Source organism: Camellia sinensis, chromosome 4 (genome assembly GCF_055761805.1).
Source record: "Camellia sinensis isolate YWXY chromosome 4, ASM5576180v1, whole genome shotgun sequence".
Classification (NCBI taxonomy): Eukaryota; Viridiplantae; Streptophyta; class Magnoliopsida; order Ericales; family Theaceae; genus Camellia; species Camellia sinensis.
Window position 1 is genome coordinate 108,934,370 of NC_138964.1, and position 22,260 is coordinate 108,956,629.

Below are 22,260 nucleotides of genomic sequence, written 5' to 3' on the forward strand. Positions count from 1 at the left end.
CCTTTCAACTGAAGGGAGATGCGGGTCAATGGTGGAAGTACGAGAAAGCTCGTGTTGGTGGTACTTGGGAGGCGTTTGTGAATGCTTTTCAGGAGAGGTTTTTATCAGCAGCAGCTAGGGAAAAGCTGAGGGATCAGTTTAGCCGGCTTAATCAGCAGGGCTTGTCAGTGGCCGAGTTTGAGGCTACTTTTACCAGTCTATCTAGGTTTGCACCTGAACTGGTGGCGTCTGAGGAACGCCGTTGTTATGAGTTTGAGCGGAAGTTGAGGCGGGGCCTCAAGTTGAGAATTGGTGGGTCTTACATTCGAGAGTATAGACACCTGGTAGATGCTGCAGCTCATATGGAGCTTATGATGCAGGAGGAGGATGAGGGTCAGAGAGGCTCCAAGAGGAGCCAGGATAGTCAGAGTGATGGTAGGAGGCAGAGGGGTTATAACCCTCAGCAGTCTCAGGGTGCAGTCTCTAGATCGACCTTTCCAGTGCCGAGTGTAGGCTCGGGGAGAGGCAGTCAGGGGGAATTCACTTGTTACAAGTGTGGCCAGTTGGGTCACAAGGTTTCAGTTTGCCCGCAGAAGGGTGGGGGTCAGAAAGCTGCTTCTTCTTCAGCTAGACCGCAGAGTCAGAGTTTGGGCAGGGGGCAACTCTTGACTTGTTATCAGTGTGGACAACCTGGGCACATGAAGAGGTTTTGCCCACAGTTGAGTGCCACTTCGGGAGCGTCTGGTTCTAGGCAGACGCAGGGTTTTCAGCCAGCTCAGTCTGTGCAGGCCTCGAGGGCCAATCCGGGAGTTTCGTTATCCCAGTCTGTGCAGCAGTCTTTTGCTCCGAGAGGTGAGCAGGTAGACCAGGGGCCTACGGGGCGCGTGTATGCTGTTACCGCGCAGGATTTAGTACCGGCTCCATCAGTAGTGAGAGGTACTTTTCTATTTTGCAACTCGGTTGCTAATGTGTTGATAGACACGGGTGCATCTCATTCTTTTGTATCTGCTGCATTTGCATCTGTTTTGGAATTGGAGTTAGCACAGTTAGCATCTCCTATTTGTGTGGTATCGCCTTTGGGTGGTGAGTTGATTCTGAAACAGGGTGTTAGAGGATGTGATATAGAGGTCGCCGACTATAGGCTTCCTTTTCCGTTTGTTGTCATGCCCATGAAGGGTTTTGATGTTATTTTGGGTATGGACTGGTTATCGTCATACCGGGCTGTTATTGATTGCTACCGCCAGAGGGTTACATTATGTACCTTGAGCGGGGAGTGGTTCCATTTCTTGGGAGACCGGGTTGGTAGTGTTTTGCCACCGGGGTTTGATTCGCGAGGGCGAAGTGAGCTTAGTGGTCTACTTGCTAGCTTTGAGAGTAGTGAGTGTGATGAGACACAGATTGTGTTGCCGAGGGTGGTTTGTGAGTATTCGGATGTTTTTCCCGAAGATCTTGTTAGTTTGCCACCTCACCGAGAGATAGAGTTCTCTATTGATTTAGTGCCTGGTACGGCGCCGATTTCTATGGCACCTTACCGTTTTGCTCCAGCAGAGTTGGTTGAGTTGAAAGTTCAGCTCCAAGAATTGCTCGATAAGGGCTTTGTTCGCCCTAGTGTTTCACCGTGGGGAGCACCGGCCCTCTTTGTTAAAAAGAAAGATGGTGCCTTGAGATTGTGTATAGACTACCGGAAGTTGAATCGGGCTACGGTTAAGAATAAGTACCCTATGCCCCGTATAGATGATTTGTTTGACCAATTGAAGGGTTCCCGTTGTTTCTCTAAGATAGACTTGAGATCGGGTTACCATCAGTTGAGGGTCAGGGATGAGGATATTCCGAAAACGGCATTCCGTACGCGGTATGGCCATTATGAGTTTCTGGTGATGCCATTTGGGCTTACCAATGCACCGGCAGTCTTTATGGACTTGATGAACCGGATTTTCCGGAAGTTCTTAGACCGATTTGTGGTCGTCTTCGTGGACGACATTCTTATCTATTCGCCTTCTGAGGAAGAGCACGAGGAACACTTAAGAGTGGTGCTTGAATTGCTTAGAGCCCATAGGCTGTATGCCAAGTTTGGGAAGTGTGAGTTCTGGCTGAGGGAAGTCAAATTCTTAGGCCACGTGGTATCCGGAAAAGGGGTGTCTGTTGATACATCCAAGGTTGAGGCAGTGCAAGATTGGGCACAGCCTAAGAGTGTGTTTGAGATCCGCAGTTTTCTGGGATTAGCTGGGTATTACCGTCGGTTTGTGAAAGATTTCTCCAGGTTAGCGTCACCGTTGACTAGGCTGACTCGGAAGGGAGTCAAGTTTGTGTGGAGTGAGACTTGTGAAAAGTCGTTCCAAGAGTTGAAAGTTAGATTGACCACCGCTCCGGTATTGATTATTTCGGAGAGAGGGTTGGGTTATGCGGTTTATTGTGATGCCTCACGAGAGGGTTTGGGTTGTGTGTTGATGCAAGAGGGGAAAGTGGTAGCTTATGGCTCACGTCAGTTGAAAATACACGAGAAGAATTACCCCACACACGACCTAGAGTTAGCAGCAGTGATCTTTGCCTTGAAAATTTGGAGACACTACCTTTATGGTGAGAAGTTCGAGGTGTTCTCGGACCACAAGAGTTTGAAGTATCTGTTTACCTAGAGAGACTTGAATTTGAGGCAGAGGAGATGGATGGAGTTCATCGAAGACTATGATTTTGAGTTACATTATCATCCGGGAAAGGCCAATGTTGTGGCCGATGCCCTTAGTAGGAAGACCATTAGTGATGTTGCTAGTATAGCCATCCGGGAATGGGTGATGTTGGGAGCACTTGGCGAGTTTGATTTGCTACTGGGCGAATCTGTTAAGGCTGCGGCCTTGTTTTCTGTTGTTGCGCAGCCTACACTTGTGACTAGAGTGTTAGAGGCACAGAGAGGTGACCTTGAGGTAGAATCCCTCCGAGAGAAGATCTCCAGTGGGAAAGTTGAGAAGGGTTTGACGGTGTATCCCGACCTGAGTGTGAGATACCGAGACCGTTTGTTTGTACCGGAGTCTTGCCGAGAGGAAGTACTCCGAGAGTTTCATCATTCGCGCCTTGCGGTGCATCCGGGAGGTACTAAGATGTATCAGGACTTGGGTCGCCAATTTTGGTGGCGGGGTATGAAGAGAGATGTGGCTGTTTTCGTATCGAAGTGCCTTACTTGCCAGCAAGTGAAGGCCGAGCATCAGAGGCCAGCGGGTTTGTTACAACCCTTGCCTATTGCCGAGTGGAAGTGGGAGCATGTCACTATGGACTTCGTTGTAGGTCTTCCGAGGACTCAGCGGGGTAGTGATGCTATTTGGGTGGTTGTAGACCGGTTGACTAAGTCGGCGCACTTTATTCCTATGCGCGTGAGAGATTCGGTAGATCATCTTGCCGACTTGTATATTCGGGACATAGTGAGATTGCACGGGGTCCCAGTGACGATCGTCTCAGATAGAGATCCTCGTTTTACTGCCAGGTTGTGGCAGAGTTTGCAGAGTGCCTTGGGCACTAAGTTGACCTTTAGTACGGCCTATCATCCTCAGACTGATGGGCAGTCCGAGCGTACTATTCAGATCCTCGAGGATATGCTTCGGGGTTGTGTCCTGGACTTCAGTGGGACGTGGGAGAGGCACTTGCCATTGGTAGAGTTTGCCTACAACAACAGTTTTCAGTCTAGCATCGGTATGGCACCGTTTGAGGCCTTGTATGGCCGACCGTGTAGGTCTCCAGTTTGTTGGGCCGAGGTGGGTGATGCACCTTTGTTGGGTTCGGAGTTGGTTAGGGAGACGACGGAGAAAGTTGAGCTTATCCGTAGGAGGCTTGTTACAGCCCAGAGTCGACAAAAGAGTTATGCCGACCGTAGGAGGAGGCCTTTGGCGTTTGAGGTAGGTGATCATGTCTTTTTGAAGATATCACCTACACGAGGCCTGATGAGGTTTGGGAAGAGTGGGAAGTTATCCCCTCGGTTTATTGGTCCTTTTGAGATCCTTGAGAGGATAGGTGAGGTTGCTTATCGATTTGCCTTACCGCCGCAGTTATCCGGAGTGCATGACGTGTTTCATGTGAGTATGCTTCGGAAGTATGAGCCAGATCCATCACATGTGCTGGATTGGAGCGATTTAGAGGTAGATGAGGATGCCTCGTATGAGGAGAGACCGGTTCGGGTCTTGGATAGGCGGGATCAGGTCCTGCGTGGCAAGACCATTCCTTTGGTGAAAGTCTTGTGGAAACATCACGGAGTGGAGGAAGCCACTTGGGAACGTGAGTTGGAAGTCCGAGAGAAATATCCGGACTTGTTTGTTGTTATGTAATCTTATATTTAAATTTTACATCTTGTTGAACTTAAGAGCTTTGATACATGTCTTAAGTTGTGAAACATTGAAAATGTTTTGGTTATTGGAAGTATGTTTTGGAACTTGCCTAATATGGAAGTTGAAAGTGACATTATATGTGTTAAATATATTGTTGAAATTGGAAGGATAGTGCATAATGTTGATGCATGTTGAAAGTACATATGTTGTTTACATATTGTGATATGTCTCTTGTTAAAGGGATGGAATGACCGGTAATGGGTCGAATTGTTGAATGTTAAAATGTAACATTGTTTAAAATGTAGGAAAACTTGTTTTTGAAAACTTGTGTTTAATTTCGGGGACGAAATTCTTTAAGGGGGGGAGGTTATAGCGATCCCGGATTTACCCTTGTTGTATAGTGATCCGGACATGTGTCCGTGGATGTTGGTAGTTGTTTATTATCTTGTTTACATCCTTTCTTACGTTGTATTTGAGTTATAGGATGTGTTGAGCGGGTTTGTTACAGGTTGGTTGAGTTTAGAAACCAAAACTAGTTGCCCAGATTTTTGGCCTGTACGCTCGAGCGGAGGTGTTGGCGCTCGAGCGTAGATTACGTCCATCCAGTATCTTGTTGTGCAGTGTTGTACGCTCGAGCGTAGGGTTGGGAGCTCGAGCGGAGTCCTGGTTCTGCAAAAGTGCTGGGCGAGAGCATTCTGCGCTCGAGCGGGAGGTTGGCCGCTCGAGCGGAAGTCTGTGAGTGGCCGCTCGAGCGGGGTGTTTTACGCTCGAGCGGAAGACTGGGTTTAAATCCCGAAATTGTGACTTTTCAAATCACTTTTTCACTTTCTCTTCTCTCTCTTACTTTTCCAAAATCACCATTGTTGAGCCTCTCACTCTAGACTCTACCTTCTCTCTAGGTTTTGATCTAGTAGGAGTGATTTACTCACCTTTGGCCTTTACAAAAAGGTTGTTGATCGTCGAGGGCTTCATTTTAATCTGAAAATCTCGGGTTTTGGAGCACGTTGGGTTTTGTCGTCTTCTCCTTTGGGACTCCGAGTTTGAGGTAGGGATATCCTACTCCTCTCTATGGGTTTTGTCTTTAAATTTTGGTATTTTGAGATGTTGGGCTTGGTTTGGTAATTTTGTGAAAGTTTGGGGCTTTTGTGTAATTTTACAAAAGTTGGGGTTTTATTCATAATAAACCTAGATGCATGTTTGGCATAGAAAAATAGAATGATTGTTGAATCATTGATGAAAATGGGACCTAAGGGTTGAAATGGTAATTATGGAAAATGGCCTAATTACATTGTTTAATTGATTGGGATAATTAATTGGTGAGAAATGAGGAAATGAAATGTTGATTGAATATCCATTTGTGCATTTATTTTCTGTTTTAGAAATAATTGCTTTGGGCTATCGGTGGAGGATAGTCGAGATTGTTGTAGACAATGCATGATGATTAGGTAAACGGAAACTAATCAATGGAATGTGTCATGGAACTTGACGGTTGATAGAATACATTAATTGTGTGTATTGTGTGATGGTATATAGAACCAATGTGTTTATATACGTTATGTGTAGAGGAGGAGATAGGGGATGTACTCCGCGGTTTAGGGGAAGATAGGGGATGTACCTCTAAACCGGATAGGTATTGGGAGGAGATAGGGGATGAACTCCGTAGACAGAGCTCATATGCTTGTCTAGAGAAGTGAAGATAGAGCTCATATGCTTATCTTTGTGAAGTGTGGATACAGCTTGTATGCTTATCTGTGGATATTGTTGATATACATATCTGTTGAGAATGTTGATATAGCTTTTATGCATATCTGAATGTGAGATATAGTTTTTATACATATCTGTGGAAATGATGATAGAGCTAGCATGCTTATCTGTTGAAAAAGGGAAAATGAAAAGTAATTGGGACTTGTAAGTCGTTGACATAAATATGTAATTTATGTGATTGTATCAGCGTTGACCAACTATCAATTGCTAATGTTTTAGTCATTGTCCATGGTTGGTTTAGTGTATTTCTACTGGGCTGTGGCTCACCCTATATGGGAATATCATTTTCAGGTACAGGAAGCATGCCACCTCCAAGGACATAGCTTGGGAGGCTAGAGGCGGACATAGCGTAGTTGTTTTACTTTTGATGTATTACATGTAACTTCAAGCCAAGGGCTTAATGTGTAAACGAGTTAGTACTCTTTTGTTGTAACCAAGTGTTAACTTGGAAAGCTGTAAGCCCGTAGGGCATTTTGTTTTGATGTTAACATGTAATACTTATGTAGTGAAACTCAATGAAATAAAGGTATGTGGTTAGTTTATATGTAAATGCTTGTCTTATCTGATGGGTTAATGTTATTATTTTGAGGGCGTTACAGGATTGTAGAGTAGTAGAAGAAGAAAACTCAAATCAAAATAGGCAACAATAACATTTACAATCCTATCTATAAATATGCTCCTTTTTGCTGTAACAACTGAGCTTGAAAGGAGTAATAAAACACTTGGCCCATGACATTCGACTGGTACATTGACAAAGCCCCCAATTTATTGTCTATATATAGGATTTGGATTAAGAGTGTTTAGGTTTGGTGGACTTTGAGACTAATTTTGGTGATCAAAACTGTTCACTTTTTAGGACTTATTAAGTAAAATATTTATGTAAAAAAATTATGATAATCGGATATCAATAGATATATGTTTGAATCAGGGATAGGTCTAATCTTTGGCTCACCTTGAAACTTTTTTTGACTGCTATCATATATTGCTATTATTATATATATGTTCATGAAGTTCTCCCATTATAATTTTGAACACTCTGTTACTCCAACTCTGAACACCAAACAAGAAGTTTTTTGAATTTAAAAAACAAAAATCACTATAGTAGAGGTTTAAATGGTTTATTTTCATCAAGATTGAAAAAGTAGTGCCAAATTGAATTTTTTGGTTTGGTTGGTAGAGAAATTGAAACTGACTTCATGCTATAGTTTAGTTTGGTCAATTTAATATAAATGAGAGATTTATATGAGATTTTATTGAAATTTGTAAGATCTCAATTGGAAATAAATGAAGAAAAATGGTGAAATATATATATATATATATATATATGATAAATATTGATATGTAGTTTCTTTTATATAATTTATAAAATTTAAGATTTAAAATGTCTACCCTAATAAATATTTTTAGAGTCGCCACTGGTTTGAATTATATTTGTTTAAAAAATGAGCATCAAATATAATTTCAAAAATAGCAATTCATTTTTTATAATATAAATGTGATTCAAACATGTAATTATCAATGTCTAATTATCTTAATTTTTTCATAAATATTTTGGTCAATGAATATTAAAAAATGAACGGTTCGGTTCATTGAGATTGGCCCCAAAATGGGCCACCAAATCCAAACATTCTCTCAAATTAAGATGATCAACTTGAAAGAATCTAAACTCATATGTATACATATATATATCAAGCTACTTCTAATATTATTTTATAATTTTTTACAAAATATTAAGGGGAAATTGATTTTTAGTGAAATAGTGGAGAAAATTTTTCATTTTTTGGTGGTACAAGTTTTTTGTGTGTCTAGTGTATGTCCATTCATGTGTTTGGTACAAATATTATCATCACAAAAAAAAATATCACTAATTTTCAACTTTTAGTCTTAGTTTAAAAAATTCATCACAGAAAAACGTCACTACTTGCAAACTTTAGCAAAAATTTATAAAAATCGTGACAAAAAAAATCACTAAATGTCAATTTTTAGCTACATGCAAAAAATCGCCACAAAAAAATATTTTTAGCGACAATTTTACTATGACTTATTTTCAATAGGACTTGATAGAAATTAAGTCTAACTATTAGGACCTATTAGAAATCTATATTGCAATTATTTTATAAGTATCCCACTGAGTTATAATCTTTCCAAACATTGCTCTAATTTTTAATGGAGGATTTGGTTAAAGTCCCCTTATAATAAAACTTTAATGCATTAATGACAAGCTCAAAAAGTTTTCCTTGAAAGATCCAGCATATACCACTATTACTGAATTATTAAACTTTAAAATAATATAACTTTTGATCCAAATGTCGATTTTTAATAAAATTAATTTTTTTAGAATCCTCTTATTAACATCTAGCAAATAAGATCCACGTTAACTATGAAATTCTTAAATATATATATATATATATATATATATATATATATATTATTATCATTAAAATTGATGTAAACAGTAACATGTAATATATTACTCTGGCTCATAATAACATATTATTTTGGTTCACAGCAACATGTTATTTTGATTCGCAGTAACATGTTACTGTGACAATATTGTCCAAGAAAAAAAGAAGGTATTTTTATTTTGTCGTTACTCAATTATGCGCCTCCTTTTTAGGAGATTTATGAAGTAAAATAAATTAAATTGTCATTTTCACCAAACAAAGATCTAGTAGAAGGGTTTAAAAATTTCACATTTTTGGGGAATGCCCGCGTCTGCCAGAATTTTTCTTCATGTTGTCTAATGTTTGGTTTACAACCTCACTCAATTTGAAAGCCCAAACGAAAGTCGAAGGCGCCCCCCCCAAAAAAAAAAAAAAATAAAAAAAATTGAACTAGTTACCAACAATAGAAAAAGAGATTAATGTTTAATTACTAATTGGGTAAATCTATTTTGCAGTTAACTAAATTATTCATTGAAAATGATATGAAAGACAAAATTGATTATATAAGCTTAATAAGTAATTTTGTAGTTAAAAATGTAAGAAATGTAATATTGAAGTGATGATATTTTGTTGCATTTAGATTAATTTGTACTAATATATGGCTTTATTTTTTATTTGGTATTTTTTCCCCCCTTTGTTTTATATTGAGTCTTACTAAGCCATGAAATAAAAAAATCAAATTATTTTATTTATATCTTTTTAAGTTCTTGTAATAATTTGTTAAGATCTTAATCTATGTAAGCAAATTTTGGGTTCCTAGTAAGGCTGTTTCAAACACTTATTTTGAATTGTAAATAAGAGGAAACTGAACTTAAAACACCTACAATATTTGAAGTTGTCTAAGAGCAACTCCAAAGGAGGAGGCATATTAATCCTGTTAGCTATTTTAGCTAATATTACCCTAAATTCTCACTCCAATGGGCTGGCTAAAGGCCTTCCTATTTTCCCTCATCCCTTCCCCGCTGGCTTCAATTGGAGAGTGATTGAAGGCTCTTCAAACTCGTCTCTCCCGCGAAAGTACTCTGCTCCTTCTTCAAACGCGTCTCTCCCGCGAAATCGATCTGCTCCTTCAACGTGAAATCGATCTTCTCTTTCAGCGTTCTCTGCAACTCCCTCCATCTGGCCTCTTCCTCAAGGTATGGATCCTTGTATCTCTCTGTCTTCCCCTTCTATGCAACTGATAAACCTTCTCTCTCTGAGAAAAGCAATCTGCAACCCTAGAGGCATCCAATCTGATTAAAAATTCCATATTTAATCTCATATTTATGCCGTATGGAGTATAGACAACTTGAATGCAATGCACATCTTCCTGTATATAATGTAAAACATCAAAGTCCAGACCAAAATTATTCCGAATTTAAAACTGTGTCAATATACTGTTTACACTTGTCTGAAAGACCAACTTATCAAAGGCATCTGATTTAATGAAAGTAAAAAAACTCCTCACAATGGGGACTGAATGCCTTTCCTTGAATATAGATGATGTTTGGTTTATGAATTTTAGTTTATCAATTTTACTTTCAATGATCAGCAATCAGGACATCGGGATAAAATTTGTTTATGAATCAGGACCTGCAAATCATTGGTTGGTTTGGACTTTGGAAAGGCTTGATGAGAGAAGATATATTTACAGCTATTGATTTGAAAGCAAAATGGAATGCTCTCAACAACTACAAATTGATTGATTGATATAAGTAAGGAAGGAGGGGAGGGGAGGGGAGGGGAGGGAGAGTGAGTGAGTGAGAAAACGAAAATAGTTATTATTGTTGTAAGGGAATGGTGTTTGGTGATAAACAAACATGGAAAGGTATGAGATTCTGAGAGACATAGGATCAGGTAACTTTCTTCACACACGGCACCCTGTCAAGACCACCACACAACCATATTCATTAGTTAATTTAAAGAAGGGAGAAATTACTGACAGTAAGACTCGATCCGAGTATCACACTAGATAAGACATCACAAACTCATTGGTCTTTATTCGATAGTCAAATTAACTAGCACAGATTAAGCAAATTGCTTTGACTAATTTTTTAGTTAATTTGTTTGACTTTTAGGAATGTTGAGGGTATATGTACATAATACTAGTTGCAGAAAAATAAATATAAAAAGTTCTACATGACACGAGAAACATAGAGAGTGGTGTTGGGTCCACACCCTTCTCTGTGTTCAGTGCAACTAGCAAAGTTGTGAGGGTAATTAGAGAGCAACCCTTACCTTTGAAAAGAGACTGGAACAATTCCAGCTCTGTATTGAGCAATTTGCAAGAAAGCAGGCTCTGCCAGATCAAAGTGTTGGAGGGGAGGGTTGCGCCACCCACCATTGTCATTAGATTGAGAAGGGTTAGGTGGACAGAAGTTTGTAGCAGTCACAGAAGTCACTTTAGTAGACTAAAACTCAAGATAAGTAAGATGTGAAGTTATGGTTCAAAGCAATGCAATTTTGTTCTGCAAAATCAGTAATTCTAAAATCACATTTATTTATTTATTTATTTGCAGATAAGTGCTCAAAATAGCAACACTGCATATTCATCTTAGACAATAAAGTTAATATATTTGGCAATAAAGTTTGAGGCCTCAGTTTTTAGGAGTCTTGTATGTCTTTTAAGCCTTTTAAATTTTGACATAGCCTCGGGGTTGTGAGAGAGTTTCTTTTGGTTTGTTATGTTTTCTTTTGTATGATTCAATGAAGAGATTTGCTGCCTAATGCATTTTTCATCATGTGACTCCTGAGGATGTCTTGTGCATCATTGTATATCTTTATTGTTTAGTATATTAACCTTCTACTTACGAAAAGAAACAAAAATATCAAACAGTTTCAGGACCCGAACTCAGAAGTAGAAACTTTGTATGCATAGATTAATCTGAAATAGGGACTGCAATAGGAAGTTGGTGGCCTAATTCATCAGGAATTATAAGATAGAATGCACCATGTATTTTATCCAGCAAACCAACAGAAGAATGTCTCTTAATCCAAAATGAAACAAAGTCATTTACCATAAAGGAAGCACATCGACTGTAAAGATTTAGTACATGGGGAGGGAAAAAAAAATTGACACAGAGAGAGAGAGCAAAAACCAAAGTATGTTACAAAAGAATTTTAGTATCATCCTACCTTGTCTACAGTTTTGATCTCAAGAACATACCGTATTTGATGTCCACTATAAAGCAATGTGTATCATCAAGGTTTAAATAAGTTCAGTGGGTGCTATAAATAAGTTTAGGAATTTTTTTTATCAGTTCATAATTAAGATGAAGAGCCAACAGGATTGACTAGTGCATGAGTTAAGACCATTCCCAGTAGTGTTCCTATGTATTGAGCATTTTGGCATTGACATGATTATTAAAAAAAATTATGTTAGCCACACAATAAACATGAAGCAAGCAAGAGTTTAATTTACTTTCTTGGGACATCCTCTAATAGCTTAAGCTTTTGGAACAATTGATTACCTAACATGATATCAAAGTTTCACCCAAAAAAACATGATACCAAAGTTTTGGTTCCATGAGACATCACTTTAAATCTTGCTTGTGTAATTGCCACTACATTTGTTTGCGCACTTTGTTTCCTGTCTATTTGTGCTCCTGGTTCAATTTAATTTATGTTTTAGCCACATGCAAGAAAGGATCACACATGAGGATGAGGGAAGGTGTGAGAGCTTGATATACACAGTCAGGTCATTACCTAACATCCTAAGGTCTCCCATGCCAATTTCTGATAGGACTAATGTCCCCATGCCAATTTCTGTTGAACCAATTTTTGTTATTACCAAGATTAGATTTGGTTCTCTTTGAAAGTTGGCATTTGTTGTTGCAGGCTTTGCTAATAAACTAATATTTCTATGTGTATTATATGATTATATATTGGGGGTTTAGTTTTCTTGTGATGATAACATTCAACTGATCTACATTGAAGATCCCAAACAATGTGGGAATAAGCATGGAGTGTATATTAGTTTTAAAAAATTGTTATCCCTATAATGGGTTAAACTGCTCTCTATAACAATTGAATATGAGACCTCACATCACAAAGTATGCTATATAACCACTAGAAAACATTACTTTAGAACATGTTGTTGGGTCCACAATGAAGTTCAAGTTTTCATCATTAATAATTACCAATCTAAAACAAAAGCTATATTCAATTGAACAATTTCTTTTTACATCATTCATATCATATTCTTATGTAAACTCTATTAAAAACAAACAAGCATTTCAAATTCACTTCGCTATTTATTTATTTTTATTTTATTATTATTATTATTTTTTTGGTGGGGGGGGGGGGGGCTGGTTTCTTTTTCGCCAATTTTTTTCTTTTTTGTTGCTTTTGCTTTTGGATCTTGCTTCCTAGATATATAGGATTTCAAATAGGTAGTAGTAATTGTGCATGAGTTTCACCCACTTCCAATGAAATGGAAAAATGAGTAACATTAAAAAGAAGGTATGTTGATAAACATGTCAGTTGACATTCACAAGAACTAGAATTGGAAATGTAGTTAAATGTAGAGAGACAGACACAAACGTCCAGACACATGCAAGCACAGCTGTATGAATGGCATATATATTAGCTTCATATGAAGTATAAATGGCCCGTACTTGCATGTCAACACAGACACAAGCATGCATGATCTCCATTTATTAATTAATTTGCTTCCAACTGGGAATCTTAGTCATTTCTCCAACCCAATATATGTTGCCATAATTTTCTTTACCTTGTCTATAGATGAGTCAGCAACAAAATGGTGCATATTTCACCAACTTTGCTATTTATGATTTTTTTTTTCTTATTTTATTCATTGAACTTTGTAAGGCTTTTGATTAGCTATTTTAAGTTCTTTCAGTACTTAATTTAATTTGATAAATTACAATTATTGAAGAACTTCCTTTGTATTGTTATTTTTTTTAAATTTTTTTTTATTGTTTTCTTTTATTCTTCCCCTTCCCTCCCCTCCCCTTCCCTTCCCTTCAAGATGGTTCCACAAAATTCATATGTTGGTATATATTCACATACTATAAATTTTATAAAAAAAATTAAATATTACTTAACATTATTTTTTATAATATTTTTAAAACTAATATTAAAAAATATTATTTTTAAAAATATTATTAAAAAATATTATTTTTAAAAATATTATCGCAAATGTTGCATTGGCAACCATATTAGCGTTTGGTCCGTATGTGGCATTTTATGAAAAAGATAGTAATATATATAGCATTTTTTGTTTTGAAAATTGGTTTAGTGAGTTTGAATGACTAGTTAAAATAAAAAGTATGATTGGAACATACAATAGCTAAACTAATTAGGTCAAATAAAGAGTGTCTTTTTTTTGTATTTTAGCTAGTGAAAAATAAAGAGTGTGGTTGGAGTTGCTCTAACAAAGACTACAATTATTGATCCACATGAAAAAATAATAATAATAATTGAATTTTAGAATAATCAATGATTATTTTATTGATTACCTGGAAAATTCAAAACTTTTCTTACGTGATCTCCTCCGTTTTTTTTAATTTTTTTTTTAATTTTTATATATATTTTAAAGAAGGGTAACAAAGAAATTGAGCTACAATCGCAAATTAGCATCACTAAGGACCAGATAGGCTAACGAGCAAGAGAGTCTGCCGCCTGCCTTATTACCAGCCCTTGGAGTATGAGAAAGGCACAGTCCGAAGCAACAAAAGCAACGGAAGGAGCAGGGGAGTTGGATACCCAGTTTGGTCCCAAACAATCACAGAGGACAATTTTTGGTAATCAATGACAATGAGCAACTCTATTATTAGTTGTTCTAGGTCCCTAGCTGAAAGTGAGTCCTCTAACAAATGCCAAAGTTAGTATCTCTCATAACTACATCTATCCTTTGTAAAACACAAAGGAATAGTTGTCCTAGTATCATTTGTTAGAATATTTTAATAAAAATAATATTATATTAAGTACATTCATTATATTCATAGTTAAGTATTAAAAATACTTAATATGTTTAATTCCAAGACTTTTTTAATGTTTATTATTGATAATTGTGCTATAAAGTGGTTTGACTTAAAAACATCTATGAATAAATTATAATTATAATCTTTAAAATTTAACACCGTTTTTTATTAAGTTCTTAAAATTCTAATTTTTTCATTTAAAATTTTAAATTATTAAATTCGAATCAATTTAGTCTTGAAAACAATATAAAAATAAAATATAAACCTAAAAGTTAACAACAATTAAGTTAACAATTATTATAAAAACACACATGCGGAGAATAATTAAATGAACAATAAATTAAAAGTTGGGACCAATCATAATTTTACATAATTTTTAGACTCATGTTCTTTTTTTATAGGGTTAATTGATGATAAATCCAATATAAGGAGAGTATAAAGCATTAGGTTCAAGAGAGAATTTTTTTTTAATAAGAGGCTCATGCTTTGTGAAATAGTTTAGTGAGAGTTTTTGGAGAACATTTTGTTTCCAATTTAGCCTTGGACTTTTTTTACCTGTTTCACTTCTTGTTGACTATCTGTTGAAATTATTTTTATCTGTTGAAAGTCCCATCGGTTCAAATTTTTTATGTAACGCCCCCAAAATAATACATAAAATCCATCACTTTAGACATGCATTGATACAAAAAAAATCAACCATTTCTATTCATCAGAGTAGTTCTTACAACCATATTACATGTTAACAACAAAAGCAAATGCCTTACGGGCTTATAGCTTTCCAAGTCAACACTTGGTTACACAAAAGTAGAGTACTAACTCTATACAAAATAAGCCCTTGGCTTGATGTACATGTAATACAAACAAATAAACAAAAGAGTCTTCAACTCTCATCATCATCCAAGCAATGTCCTTGGAGGTGGCATGCTACCTGTACCTGAAAATAATGTCCCATATGGGGTGAGCCAACGCCCAGTAGAGATATACTAAACACAGTATGAGCAATAACTAAGACATTAGCAATTGATAAATGTTCAATTTCCACCAATCAATTCATAATCCATTTCCATTTCATGACCCCTGTGTTCCTGTTTCATTTCATTTTTTTTCATGTCATATCAATTTCACAATTTATATCAATGGCTCAGAACCTGGCCAACCACTTGTATGAGACAGTGACTCATATTAAACATTTCCCATTTTACAATAGATAAACATACTAGTTGTATCAACATCTCAATAGATAAGCATACAAGCTGTATCCACATTTCAACAGATAAGCATATTAGCTATATCAACACTTCCAAAGATAAGCATATGAGCTGTATCAACACTTCCAAAGATAAAAATATGAGCTGTATCAACACTTCTATAGATAAGCATATGAGTTGTATCAACACTTCCATAGATAAGCATATGAGCTTTATCACCACATTATCTGACAAGCATATGAGTTGTATCAGTGGAGTCCATCCCCTATCTCCTCCCAAACAACATCCGGTTTAGAAGTCTATCCCCTATCTTCCCCTAAACCGTGGAGTACATCCCCTATCTCCTCCCCCCCACACAACGTATATACACATAGGTCATACACACAATCAATCAATACATAACGTTAATGTATTCTATCAACCGTCATACTCTATGACATAACCAATTGATTAGTTTTAGTTTGCCTAATCATCATGCATTGTCTATAACAATCAAAACTACCCTCCACCGGTGGCCCAAGCAATTATTTTTAAACAGATAATAAAAGCTTCAACAGATAAAATATCAATGTTTTCAAGAGTGAGCGATTAATAAATCCAACTCCACCATTTCATACACATAATGAGCCAATTTTATTATTTCCAACTCGATTCCTCAAGTCTACAATTTTCTCAAATTAATTATACCAATTAATTTATACAACAAATTAGGGTTTTCTACCCTATTTCCCAATATTGACCCAATGGTCTATATATATCGCCAATCAACAACAATATCATTATTTTGAAACTTACAATACACATTTTTAGAATCAAAATAACAAACCCTCTTTTAAGATTTCGAAACCTTAAGTCCCAAAATTACCCAACTTCCACACTTTATCAAAACAACCAAAAATCTATGTCAAAGACCATAAGAGTGAGTAGGAATCCTTACCTCAAATTTGGAGCCCAAGGGAAGAAGATAAAGAAACTCAACGTGCTCCAAAACTCAATATTCTCGAATCAAAATGTAGTCCTCGACGATCAACACAACTTTAACAAAGGCCGGAGGATAGTGAGACACTCTAACTAGATCAAACCCTAGAAAGAAGGGAGTTTCTAGAGAGAGGAGCTCTCAAAATGTCTTTTTGGAAAGTAAGAGAGAGAGAGAGAATGTAAAAAGTGATTTTAAAATGCCCAGCTGCCAACTGATATACGACATTCCCACTCGAGCAGAAAACACAACGCTCGAGCGTCAAGAACAGAAAACGGGTTCCGCTCGAGCGCAATAAGGGCCCCTTGAGCGCCAAGACACAAAGACAAAGCATACCCGCTCGAGCGCGAAAGACCAGTCCGCTCGAGCGTAGATTTTCGTCTCCCAGAACTTTCACCAACAAGGTACTACCCGCTCGAGCGCCAACAAGTCCGCTCAAGCGCAACCCGCTCGAGCGTAGAAAACACACCTGCAGAAGTTTTGCAGGGACACGAAAATGCTGGAAGGGTGTAAACCCCGCTCGAGCGCTATACGACCCGCTCGAGCGGAACGACCAAAAATATAGCGATCCCGAGTTTTCCCTTGTGATACAGTGATCCGGACATGTGTCCGTGGATGTTGGTAGTTGGTTACTATCGTGTTTACATTCCTTTTACTTCATATTTGAGTTATAGGATGTGTTGGGCAGATTTGTTACAGGTTGGTTGTGCTTGGAAACCAAGTGTTGCTGCCCAGAATTTTGGACCTTCGCTCGAGCGAGGAGTTGGTCGCTCGAGCGAGAGTTGAGTTTGTCTGGTGGGTCGAGCCAGAGTGGCTCGCTCGAGCGAGCGGTTGCACCTGGTTCTGGACCTGAGAGTTGTCTTTCTTGGCTCGAGCGAGCTTCCTTCGCTCGAGCGGTCTGGGTTTTTATTCCCTCGAGCGAGTGTTTCTTGGCTCGAGCGAGAGTTTTCTGTGTCTGGTCGCTCGAGCGACGAAGGCTTCGCTCGAGCGAGCCTGTTTTATATCAGCGGACAGCAGCGTCTAAAACATCACTTTTTTAGTCCCTTTCTTTGATTAAACCCTAAATCCGAGACCCTCTCACTCTAAACTTGCACTCTCTCTAAGATTTGATCCCCCTAAGGTGTGAATCTAACCTAGGGCCTTTGTTAAAAAGATAGAGGGCGTTGAGAGCTTCGATTTAATCTGAAAAAGGTTGGATTTGGAGCAAGTTGATCTTGGAGTCTTCATCTCCTTTGTGGCTTAAACTTCGAGGTAGGGATATCCTACTCCTCTCTATGGGTTTTGTCTTTAAATTTTGGTATTTTGAGATGTTGGGCTTGGTTTGGTAATTTTGTGAAAATTTGGGGCTTTTGTGTAATTTTACAAAAGTTGGGGTTTTATTCATAATAAACCTAGATGCATGTTTGGCATAGAAAAATGGAATGATTGTTGAATCATTGATGAAAATGGGACCTAAGGGTTGAAATGGTAATTATGGAAAATGGCCTAATTACATTGTTTAATTAATTGAGATAATTAATTGAGAAGAATGAAGAAATGAATGTTGATTGAATATCCATTGTGCATTTATTTTCTGTTTAGAGATAACTGCTTTGGGCTATCGGTGGAGAATAGTCGTAATTGTTGTAGACAATGCATGTTGATTAGGCAAACTGAAACTAATCAATGGAATGTGTCATGGAACTTGACAGTTGATAGAATACATTAATTGTTTGTATTGTGTGATTGTATATAGAACCAATGTGTTTATATACGTTATGTGTAGAGGAGGAGATAGGGGATGTACTCCGCGGTTTAGGGGAAGATAGGGGATGTACCTCTAAACCGGATAGGTATTTGGAGGAGATAGGGGATGAACTCCGTAGACAGAGCTCATATGCTTGTCTAGAGAAGTGAAGATAGAGCTCATATGCTTATCTTTGTGAAGTGTGGATACAGCTTGTATGCTTATCTGTGGATATTGTTGATATACATATCTGTTGTAGAATGTGGATACGGCTTGTATGCTTATCTGTGGATATTGTTGATATACATATCTGTTGAGAATGTGAGATATAGTTTTTATACATATCTGTGGAAATGATGATAGAGCTAGCATGCTTATTTGTTGAAAAAGGGAAAATGAAAAGTAATTGGGACGTGTAAGTCGTTGACATAAATATGTAATTTATGTGATTGTATCAGTGTTGACCAACTATCAATTGCTAATGTTTTAGTCATTGTCCATGGTTGGTTTAGTGTATTTCTACTGGGCTGTGGCTCACCCTATATGGGAATATCATTTTCAGGTACAGGAAGCATGCCACCTCCAAGGACATAGCTGGGAGGCTAGTGGCGGGCATAGTTTTGTCGTTTTACTTTTGATGTATTACATGTAATTTCAAGCCAAGGGCTTAATGTGTAAACGAGTTAGAACTCTTTGTTGTAACCAAGTGTTAACTTGGAAAGCTGTAAGCCCGTAGGGCATTTTGTTATGAGGCTAACATGTAATATTTATGTAATGGAACTCTAATGAATGAAAGAATGTGGTTAGTTTATATGTAAATGCATGTCTTATCTGATGGGTTTATTGTTATTATTTTGAGGGCGTTACAACTTGGTATCAGAGCGTACCGGGTTCGAATACTTTGGGTACGTGGGAAGTGATTAGGATCACAATGGGTTTGTCTCGCTTGGTAGAGACTTAGATGTAGTACCATATGCTATGTGCTCATTTGATAACATGCTTATGTGACTATGTGGGTATGGGATTTAATTTCTGGGATGTTGATTGGATCCTTGAGTTTCTGGGAGTCTTGTTGGAAAAGCACTTGATCAATGCTATTTCTAACCGGAACTCTAGTAACGCCTCGGGACTATTATTATCCGGAAATGAAATTCGTAAGTGCTTATGTGTTTATGTGCTTATGTGGAGTGAATTACACTTGTCCATGCATTAGGACGTGAGTGTTTAGTTTCGGCACACCTATGAATGTGCTAACGTTCTGTGTTACCTTTATTAGGATGTCAGGACGAGGAAGAGGTGCTAGGCGTGGTAGACCTGCGAGGCAGGAAGTACCGTCACAGGGTGAGATTCCGGCTGTGCAGGAGGGAGTTGGGCAGGCCAATGTGGCCGAGCCAGTGGGTCAGCAGGCTATGGGTGCCTTGGCCAGAGAGATAGCAGGAGCTTTGGGTATTCTTAGAGCTGGGAATCAGGCAGCTGAGACAGGGCCTTCCTTCTTGAAGAGGGAGTTCTTTCGGTGTAATCCGGACGAGTTTATCGGGGATCCTAAAGAGCCGCTTAAGGCAGATGAATGGCTCGAACAGACAACGAAGACGTTTGAGATGCTTGGCATCGAGGACGGAGCACTGAAAGTGACCTTGGCATCCTTCCAGCTGAAGGGAGATGCGGGTCAATGGTGGAAGTACGAGAAAGCTCGTGTTGGTGGTACTTGGGAGGCGTTTATAAATGCTTTTCAGGAGAGGTTTTTATCAGCAGCGGCTAGGGAAAAGCTGAGGGATCAGTTTAGCCGGCTTAATCAGCAGGGCTTGTCAGTGGCCGAGTTTGAGGCTACTTTTACCAGTCTGTCTAGGTTTGCACCTGAACTGGTGGCGTCTGAGGAACGTCGTTGCTATGAGTTTGAGCGGAAATTGAGGCGGGGCCTTAAGTTGAGAATTGGTGGGTCTTATATTCGAGAATATAGACACCTAGTGGACGCTGCAGCTCATATGGAGCTTATGATGCAGGAGGAGGATGAGGGTCAGAGAGGCTCCAAGAGGAGCCAGGATAGTCAGAGTGATGGCAGGAGACAGAAGGGTAATAACCCTCAGCAGTCTCAGGGTGCAGTCTCTAGATCGACCTTTCCAGTGCCTAGTGTAGGCTCGGGGAGAGGCAGTCAGGGGGAATTCACTTGTTACAAGTGTGGCCAGCTGGGTCACAAGGTATCTGTTTGCCCGCAGAAGGGTGGGGGTCAGAAAGCTGCTTCTTCTTCAGCTAGACCGCAGAGTCAGAGTTTGGGCAGGGGACAGCTCTTGACTTGTTATCAGTGTGGACAACCTGGGCACATGAAGAGGTTTTGCCCACAGTTGAGTGCCACTTCGGGAGCGTCTGGTTCTAGGCAGACGCAGGGTTTTCAGCCAGCTCAGTCTGTGCAGGCCTCGAGGGCCAATCCGGGAGTTTCGTCATCCCAGTCTGTGCAGCAGTCTTTTGCTCCGAGAGGTGAGCAGGTAGACCAGGGGCCTACAGGGCGCGTGTATGCTGTTACCGCGCAGGATTTAGTACCGGCTCCATCAGTAGTGAGAGGTACTTTTCTGTTTTGCAACTCGGTTGCTAATGTGTTGATAGACACGGGTGCATCTCATTCTTTTGTATCTGCTGCATTTGCATCTGTTTTGGAATTGGAGCTAGCACAGTTAGCATCTCCAATTTGTGTGGTATCGCCTTTGGGTGGTGAGTTGATTCTGAAACAGGGTGTTAGAGGCTGTGATATAGAGGTCGCCGACTATAGGCTTCCTTTTCCGTTTGTTGTCATGCCCATGAAGGGTTTTGATGTTATTTTGGGTATGGACTGGCTATCGTCATACCGGGCTGTTATTGATTGCTACCGCCAGAGGGTCACGTTATGTACCTTGAGCGGGGAGTGGTTTCATTTCTTGGGAGACCGGGTTGGTAGTGTTTTGCCACCGGGGTATGATTCGCGAGGGCGAAGTGAGCTTAGTAGTCTACTGGCTAGCGTTGAGAGTGGTGAGAGTGGTGAGACCCTGGTTGTGTTACCGAGGGTGGTTTGTGAGTATTCGGATGTTTTTCCCGAAGATCTTGTTAGTTTGCCACCTCACCGAGAGATAGAGTTCTCTATTGATTTAGTGCCTGGTACGGCGCCGATTTCTATGGCACCTTACCGTTTTGCTCCAGCAGAGTTGGTTGAGTTAAAAGTTCAGCTCCAGGAATTGCTCGATAAGGGCTTTGTTCGCCCTAGTGTTTCGCCGTGGGGAGCACCGGCCCTCTTTGTTAAAAAGAAAGATGGTGCCTTGAGATTATGTATAGACTACCGGAAGTTGAATCGGGCTACGGTTAAAAATAAGTACCCTATGCCCCGTATAGATGATTTGTTTGACCAGTTGAAGGGTTCCCGTTGTTTCTCTAAGATAGACTTGAGATCGGGTTACCATCAGTTGAGGGTCAGGGAGGAAGATATTCCTAAGACGGCATTCCGTACGCGGTATGGCCATTATGAGTTTTTGGTGATGCCATTCGGACTTACCAATGCACCGGCAGTCTTTATGGACTTGATGAACCGGATTTTCCAGGAGTTCTTAGATCGGTTTGTAGTCGTTTTTGTGGACGACATCCTTATCTATTCGTCTTCTGAGGAGGAGCACGAGGTACACTTGAGAGTGGTGCTTGAGTTACTTAGAACCCATAGGCTGTATGCCAAGTTTGGGAAGTGTGAGTTCTGGCTGAGGGAAGTCAAATTCTTAGGCCACGTGGTATCCGGGGAAGGGGTGTCTGTTGATACATCCAAGGTTGAGGCAGTGCAAGATTGGGCACAGCCTAAGAGTGTGTTTGAGATCCGCAGTTTTCTGGGATTAGCTGGGTATTACCGTCGGTTTGTGAAAGATTTCTCCAGGTTAGCGTCACCGTTGACTAGACTGACTCGGAAGGGAGTCAAGTTTGTGTGG

The 22,260-nt window shown here is 39.1% G+C and overlaps 1 long non-coding RNA gene across 1 annotated transcript; it reads left to right on the forward strand.

Moving 5' to 3' along the window:
- Nucleotides 1-9,339: 9,339 nt before the first annotated feature.
- Nucleotides 9,340-19,147, forward strand: LOC145789430 (uncharacterized). Its single transcript, XR_014327315.1, has 2 exons — nucleotides 9,340-9,630; nucleotides 18,891-19,147. It is a non-coding gene; the product is annotated as an uncharacterized LOC145789430 (long non-coding RNA).
- The last annotated feature ends 3,113 nt before the right edge of the window (nucleotides 19,148-22,260 follow it).